At 38.7% G+C, this 8479-nt stretch overlaps 2 non-coding genes across 2 annotated transcripts; both read left to right on the top strand.

The window, feature by feature from the left end:
• Nucleotides 1-5756: 5756 nt before the first annotated feature.
• Nucleotides 5757-5828, top strand: TRNAM-CAU (transfer RNA methionine (anticodon CAU)). The gene has a single exon. It is a non-coding gene; the product is annotated as a tRNA-Met (tRNA).
• A 1852-nt stretch (nucleotides 5829-7680) lies between these two features.
• On the top strand, nucleotides 7681-7752 carry TRNAM-CAU (transfer RNA methionine (anticodon CAU)). Its single transcript has one exon. It is a non-coding gene; the product is annotated as a tRNA-Met (tRNA).
• The last annotated feature ends 727 nt before the right edge of the window (nucleotides 7753-8479 follow it).

Below are 8479 nucleotides of genomic sequence, written 5' to 3'. Positions count from 1 at the left end.
TCGTTCGCCAAAGTCGCCCGTGTCAGTAAGACCCACCATGGCAGCGGCAAGACTAGCGATAGTCGTAGATGAACGCTGACGCAAAATGGCAACAAGTTGAAGCGTATGACGTCCATAATGCAATATAAAATGTGTTAGATGTATAATATGTATCGAAGAAGCCAATTTGAAGATCCTGAGCAAATGAGGACGATTGAGATACTATCACAGACACGACCTAGACCTAAATGATTCGACCCCTTAGAAACCATTCGGATAAAGTCATTTAATTTTAAACTTGGATGACTTCGGCGTCCGGCCTTCATCAATAAAGACAATTGCGTTCTGAAATCTCCACATATACTCTACAAATACAGGCCAGAAACGATAGGCAAATGCGAAACGGATACCATTGCAGGCTTTTTCCTTTTGGCGTTCATGAGCACCGGTGCGCCATGCGAAGAATCACGAGTGCCGCGATCAAACAGGTAGACAGTTATTGAGAAAAAAAAAACAAGAATCTTTCGTTATTACTGCGAACTTGACAACAGCAGCAAACAAAAACAATTGCATAGAGCTGATCAGACATCTCTGGGTGCTTTTATCGTAAAATCAGCACGATTATCGCGCATAAACGCGTGACAGATCGAATTTATTTCGTGTACATAGGAGAATGAACGATACATCAATGCCAGAACATTATGTTTCATATATAACTAATGAGTCAGGCTCAGCCGAAAAGTAATAGCCAAGTTATCAATTTGCATTTATTGCCGAAATGTATCTTCAAAGCTTCAGACTGGCTTGCTTTTTACATATTCCGCCGGAGATTCAACTGTTTCGGCCGCTTTGTGTGTAGGGATAGAGGTTTGTTTGTAATGCTTACATTAGGAGGATTTCTGTTTTTTACTACCTGCAAATCAATACTTTGTAATGCTCTCAATTTTGTTGGCCCGAGTCTAATAGACGCACTGTTAGAGAATTTGCATGTATAAGCTTCATAGGAATCGCATCGGGACATGCATATTAATATGCCCTAGTGGATTTTCAATTATGTTATGTACCCGACAAATCCAAAAACATTAATTATTCTTCGCATATCCAAGTTGCAGGTCAGAAGAACTCGTCATGTTTTAGTTAAAGTCGCTTGCCATACATCACGTATTAAGGCGTCCTCTCTGAAGGTCGTGTTAACGAAGCAATTGAGCCTCGTGAAATGCGCGGATTGCCCTGTCGCAGGCACAAAAGAAACGAAAAAAAAACTGATACTAACATTTTGACCTGTATAATTTATATTAATTAATGTTGTACGTCTAAAAAAAAGTACAAGTCTTATGAATAAGTGTTATACGAGGATATTCTGGTACGCTTAGTCTTCAATAGGATCTTGAATGAATCAGACTGATTGAAGCAAATAGGATGTACATATATGTTGAGCTTCGAGCTTTAATGGCTGAGCCACTTTAATTTTAGAGTATTATTTAGTTGTGTTCTCGCAATAAGTAGTTTGCTTCAGTGGAGTTCCATTTTCCTTCTGCTATACTGAAACGTTCCAAATGTTTGTTTATTGTACCAATAACTAGCAAAAATCGTCTGCTACAGAATATCGTTGCCCATTTTTTGCAGAGACTGAAGCCCGGATAAAAATGTTAATACAAACGTATAATAGATCCTGCACATAGAAAAATAAGTTCTAAAATCATAATTCTACTTAAAACTCGCTAATAGTAATAGCGTCGTTTTAATTAGCCACTAAAATATATTAGTATTTGAATAGGCATCTTGTATGCACAGTAGTAAAATTGAAATTTGTATTCGCGAACAGGATCAAAATAAATTTCATTTCATCAAAGAGATAGATAAGATTTTTTGCGCTTAGGGTCTCTTCAATTAAAGAAAAAAAACAAGCAGCCCTTACGGAGAGCAGGCCCGAACCCTCATCGACGTTGACTTGCACGCTTTTGCTGGCTGATCTATAGCAGATCGTCAGTTAGATTAGTTTAACAGCGTTACCATAGAAGAATACGTCCATGAGGCCTACAGCTGTTTTTGACGTGATGAAGTGTGATACATATCTTAGGTCGGCAATTTACAATGTCGTCCGTTCGTCTACCCAAAAAAGTGTATTTCAGATCGACGTACGTGTCTTAGAGGACGTCCTAGGAGGGGCTTATCCACCTACAGTTGCTCGGGGACAGTTGACACGTCTTGACACTTGGACGAAAGCCGACATGTTGATTTTGATCCCAGAACACTGTAGTCGATTGTAACCTTGAAAGACGAACTTCGCAAAGACATCAGCCGCAAACCACCACAAGCCCATAGGGGGACACAAACCACATATTTATTAGTTACAGATTTTGGCGTATATGTCATTTCAAGTTTCCCATATAGATATTCGTGAGAGATGTATTAGATTGAACGGATCCTAGTCGACACAATAGATCTATCGACAAAATCAGACTCAGCCTACCGTTATCATACGCTCTAGCAGGCTGTAAACGTTACCGCATTGAAATGACAGCCTAACAGACCAATAATAAGGGCCTCTCTTAGATCGGTAATCATCATACAAATGTTGGCCGCATACTAAGTGCTCCTAACAGCACGGTTTAGCCATAATTTCAGTACTTTTTGCCACTGCGTATCGACACGTAAACGAACTTGTAGCAATTTGTAAAAAAAAAAAAAGCTTCTTGATAATGTACAACGAATTGCAATGCGTCTGTCGAGCAACAATTTAATATTAAGTGGTAACTTTCTAACTAAGTTGTCTGTGTGATTTTTTCGCTAATGATGATTATTTATCACATAAACGTGTCTTCAAAGCGCTCTCAACTTCGGCTTTTTGGCTATAACGTAGTTTCAAAGTTGTGAATTTGAAATGGAAAAATCTTAGCTCAAACTCACGAAGCTTTACGATTTGGATATTTTCTTAGCCTGTGTGTTTAATTTTTTAAAATTTAAAATCAATGCGAAATTGTATCGATCGTGCACTTATCGACGAAACTGCGGAACGCTAATCTGGGGTTAGCGGGGTCTGAAGTCAGTTTAGTAGCTGGGTAAGTCCTTTCTTTTGGCAAGACAATTTGCTTCACGTACCGCTAGGAAATCCTCGTTGTAGACAACTCGCATAGCAATTTACATTACCATTGTCGGCAAGTGTGTAGAACATCAATGAAACGTACTAGCTATTATGATATTTAACATACAGACCTTGCTACTCCTGCGCCAATCTCTGCGAGTACTATTATGCTGCAGTCCTAAGATTTAAGAGTTTCATCGTAAAATCGTATCTTCTCTAGATACTCCCATCTTGATTGTGACTACTACGTGTAGAAACTAGCGATAGCAATGAAATTACACAAAACTGTTTCTTAGAGGTAAAACTGAGTTTACTTATAAGCCTGCCTGCATCCCAGTCGTATCCTAAATTGCGAGTACGAATCGTACATAAGGGCCCTATCTGTATTGCGACTTTGCCAGAGTATTCAGGCAGCCTTTAGTTACTTGGGTCCGTCAGAATCAGGCGAAGTTGAAAGATAAGCTGTCCTTATTAAGAGTGAGTTACACGTTTACACCGATTCGGACTGGAAGGTTTATATCGCACCATCATAATTCAGGCCTATCCTGATCATCTAGTTAACTATGGACCACAGTGTCTCCTGGCAACAACAACATTCCAAACAACGTCCTGAATGATACTGCATTAGCATTGTTAACGATAACGCTTTGCGTTAAGTGAGATATAAGTTACTGACTATTTGATGGTACGCTCAGTTGCTTTACGGTCGTTGGACTTTCGTAGTAAAATAATGTGGTCAACTTTCTGCGCAGTACCCTTCCGTTTTGATTTAGTCACTGAATATAATTGAGGTAGTGAAATGTTTTTATACCGATATTATGATCTACGATGATGATAGTATCCAATCCTAAAGAGGCTTAATACGCGATACTGGTTAACAAACAAAACAACCAAACAAACAAAAGTTCGTTTAAGCGTCGCTTAAATTAGCTACGTGCAGTGGAATTAACCCTGACTTAATAGCCTAAACATACAAGGACTCGAAGCGCTCAAAACTGCAAAAGAAGTCTCAAAAGATCAATCTTTTTTTTTTTCGAAAGAACCATCAATTGTGATACTAGAAATCTAGCTGTACTAAAAATAGCTGGTTGGGCCATTTCTATCAGGTTTTGAGTTTCTTAAATATAACATCTATTGAGTAGCTTCCTCATGGAAGTATTCCTCGGGCTTTTCAGAAACCGTAGATAAACTGGCAATGATGTAAAACGTCGATTTCGGGAAAAAAGTCCACACCGAAAATACTGGATACTAACTAATTCTCGCCTTTAATTGTGAAAATAACGTATACGTATTAGTAGATTCACATCTATACCTTTAGAGGTAGTTAAAGGATTGGAGTGTTTTAAGATGAGCTGAATATAATTCCTGAATATAATGAATATAATTCCTTGTTAAGGAGTACATTGGGGCACCACAGTGGCGCAGTGGAGGCGTGCTGGGCCCGTATCCCAGAGGCCCGTGGGTCGAAACCGCGCTCTGCTACAGTGTTACTTTTAGCAAAATGCTACATTCTGTATGATCACTTGTAAAGATGTAAATTGATCGTACTGAAAATGTATAATTCGTAATTGCTCAATAAAACGTTGATAGAGAGTCAGCATTCTATATGTATACATATATATATATATATATGCATGCAAATTTTTGGAGTGTGCTATAACTCAAATAGGGCATACAGGTTGGGATCCAACAAGGACAAATTTTAGGAGCGCTTTGAACACTTTGGCTACAGCAAGCAGGTTTACAACTGGCAAGGAAATAAGTAGGCTCAAGCTGAAGATGAACAATTTTTTTGTTCGTTCAACCAAATCACAGATCACCTCCTGATTAATGCAATCAATAGTTCATGAATATTTTGCGCCCTTTTTAATCTGTTCTCCGCAACTCCGAACCCACAAGGTTTGTATCGACCCGGTCATGTTAGCTGGCATTTGCCTCCGTCTTCAAAGAAGACGAACGAACTAACACAGGCGGATTTGTCGTGGCCATGTAATATCCAACCGTCTACCACTTGAATATTTGCCGGTCACACATCTTAAATTAGAATATAAAGTTGCTATTAAATCGTTGCTAATAAACAATTAAGCCCGATGTTATAGTTTTGAATAGAACGACCTGACTTACATCATATTCTATGCACTGCCCTATTTTAGGTTATCATTACTGCACCATTTAGTCAAGTCATGTCCTTTAATTGGGCCTAGCTCCAACCGCAGTTTCAAAGCAGTGAGTCACTTACAGGACCCCGACACCTCACTTCTAAATAGATATTGCGCAAAGCTTATCGTCCATCTGCCGTGTTATCTAAAGATGTATACATCAAACAGATAATCCGTCTAACGTCCTGCGTTCGTGGGTACGAATATGTAATGATAACAATAAGAACTATAATGATTATCAGTACATAGCTGTGTGCAATACGATTTGCGCCTTTTCCATGTATGTCTTCTGTTACGTTAGCATTACTGTATCAGACCGTTGGTAATGGATGCATGGAGTCTATCCTTTTATTCTATATTTTCCAGGCTAGACTGTTCCAGGACGCTGGACACGTACAACAGCAAAGCCAATAGCCACTGGATTTACTCCATGACGGAAGGGGGGGGGGGCAGTCTGCTCATATATATATAATAGGTTCACATCTGCTTGATCTTTAAAGGCGAATTAATACATCCAGCACAGACATCTTCATAGCAGAGTGGCGCAGTGGAAGCGTGCTGGGCCCATAACCCAGAGGTCCGTGGATCGAAACCACGCTCTGCTAAAACGTTTTTTAGCTATAACACCAAAATGCTATGTTCTATGTTAATTGTTTGTTTGTATTAATAATGTTAAATCTGCGAGATTTTGCTAGATGACGAAATCGACACATAAAATCGGATTTCGAAGCAGTTCATTGTAAATCAAATAAACCAGACCTTGTTAATTAGATCCGTCCAATACTTTCATACGATATGGCGTTTTGTGAAAATGCAAAATGGTTAAGAAACTGTTAATGTTTCATAATAGCTTCATATACTGTTGTTACCGTCAATCATAAAGAGTTTCAGCTGTTTCTATTCTTTCGTTATTATCATGTACATATAGACACAATGGAGCGTTCAAATTCGGATAGGCCTTGGCAAGCTTCTTGCCGTGGCGGCGTACATGCAGTTACTGGCTGCGTCTAGTGTCAGAAGAACGCTAACTCCTTCTAAAGACAACAACTTCATCACGGTAGAAGAGAGTGCTTTGTTTGTAAAATTTTATCGAAGAACAGCTATTAATCGATCCGTTCTAGCAGGATCTATTCCCACCGAGGCTTTAGAATCCTTTCTTTTTGTTCCAAGTCGACCGTCTACGTTATTGCCAATTTTCATACGGCTTCTCATGAATTCAAAGAAGATTTCCGAGAGATGAACCAGGTAATCCTCAATGGAGTTTAAGTCTAAAGGCTCGAAAGCTTACTGAAATGACCCAAAGAGCCATTTTAGAGACATTTGGTTATTTTATATAGAAATAGACGGCCGTTTTGAAAAACAGGGCATCGATTTTTTGTTGAGCTCTTCGGATTTTTTTCAGGCTTTCCGCTTCCTTTTGCAGGTATTGGCCGCTTGAAGTATGCTCGATTATGACACGTTTCGTCTGCTCTTTTCAGACGAATTTTCCCTATATCGCCTACCTGAGTGGTATTTTACCAAGTTCACAGCTATCAGTGCATGGCTAGTGTTAGTTAGTTATTTGCGAATAAACAAAAAAATATTCTAGAAATTACTATATTATAGCTTAGTGAAGAGGCTAACATAGAATGAAATGATCCTAAGGGCTTATGTTAACACGCGGCACACTTATGACACAATTTCTCGTGCTGAATGATAATGTGAAGTTCGATGTAATTAGTTGGTGACTCATAAGGTCTGTGAGTCTTCCGATTGTATATGGATGCTGGTCTATAATAAATCGATTTACAAAAATTAGTACAGATGCTTTACAACGCAAACACGAGCATACATGCAGCACATACGTTCAACTGTAACTTGGCTATGTAATAGACACACGTCACCTCATAAGACTCACGTCGCGTCATCGTTCTTGAACTCGTCAACGAAGTATATGTTATACACATTTCTGAAATCTATAAATGTGTAATTACATTGATAAAGAAGGGATTTTCATGTTCGGTGATACATATCTGTATTGTGCCAGACAAAGGAATGTCATTATATTTAAATCAGTAATTTGTCTCGATAGTTTTACTGGTAATGTTCATTATTGGCCTAATTATTATTACATATGGCCTATCATTGGCTCAGTTGGCCTAGTCAAAAATGTGCTATATGTATTAGTCTTTAGTAAAACTATGCCATGAAGTCTCATGGATAATTTGCTTTATCGAAGTCTTCCTCGGATTTTTCAGAAACCGTAGGCAAACTGGCAATGATGTAAACTCTCGAATTGAGCAAAAAAAGGTAAGTTTTTGATTTTGGTAGAGTCTCGGCCGGATCAAAAATATTGAATAATACTTAATTCTGGACCAAATTGTGAAAACGACGGATGCGTAATTAGAGCACCGGAGTGTGTTGAAGTCAGCTGGTTCACAATTGGTTATAATCTCTTTTTGACCGGTTATGTCATACAGCAGAGTGGCGCAGTGGAAGCGTGCTGGGCCCATAACCCAGAGGTCCGTGGATCGAAACCACGCTCTGCTACAACGTTTTTTAGATGTAACATCAAAATGGCTCGAGTGGATTTATGACGCTAGCCAGAAGACGAGATACAAAAAGAAACGTATAAGAATGTTGTTGTTAACTTTTCACCGCGTTTGCTTTCGATATTCAATATTGTTGCTCACTTACATAAGCTGTAAAACTTTTAACGATTTTATCAGCTTGTAACGTTTATGCTGTTAAAGTTAATGAACGTATCCTTATTAACGACCAACAACTACTTATTTACGAAATTTGTGGTGCCTTCACTTACTGTCCCGCACTACCTTTTCTGATGAGGGAATGACGCTTGTACGAAAATGAGGCCATGCATTTCAGTTTGATGAAAGAACCATTGAACTAAGTACGAACTATGCGAAAGTGAATCGGCGTGCAGTATGGAAGATTAAAGCTAAACTTGGCTTATACAATGTATACTATATAAGAAAGCGGTTACTTTTCCAAGAGTAACTTGCGGCGCGTCAATTGGTAACGGTCGTATGTCGTTACCGAAAGCCCTATATACATAGAGGACTGCAAATCGATCGCCACTTATCAGGCTTATCCAGACAGTAGAACATTAAATATGATAATATATGCTTTTTGATAAACTTGTTATATTTTTTCCTTCGTAGTTCAAAAGGAAGAAACGTCTAAACTGAAAGTATCTCAAAAAAACTTTAAAACCCTACGAATTATCCGTAATTAGTGACAAAGCTGTGTGGGGTGC

This window comes from Varroa jacobsoni, unplaced genomic scaffold, assembly GCF_002532875.2.
Source record: "Varroa jacobsoni isolate VJ856 unplaced genomic scaffold, vjacob_1.0 scaffold_844, whole genome shotgun sequence".
NCBI classification, from domain to species: Eukaryota; Metazoa; Arthropoda; class Arachnida; order Mesostigmata; family Varroidae; genus Varroa; species Varroa jacobsoni.
This window is presented reverse-complemented; position numbering and strand designations above follow the sequence as displayed.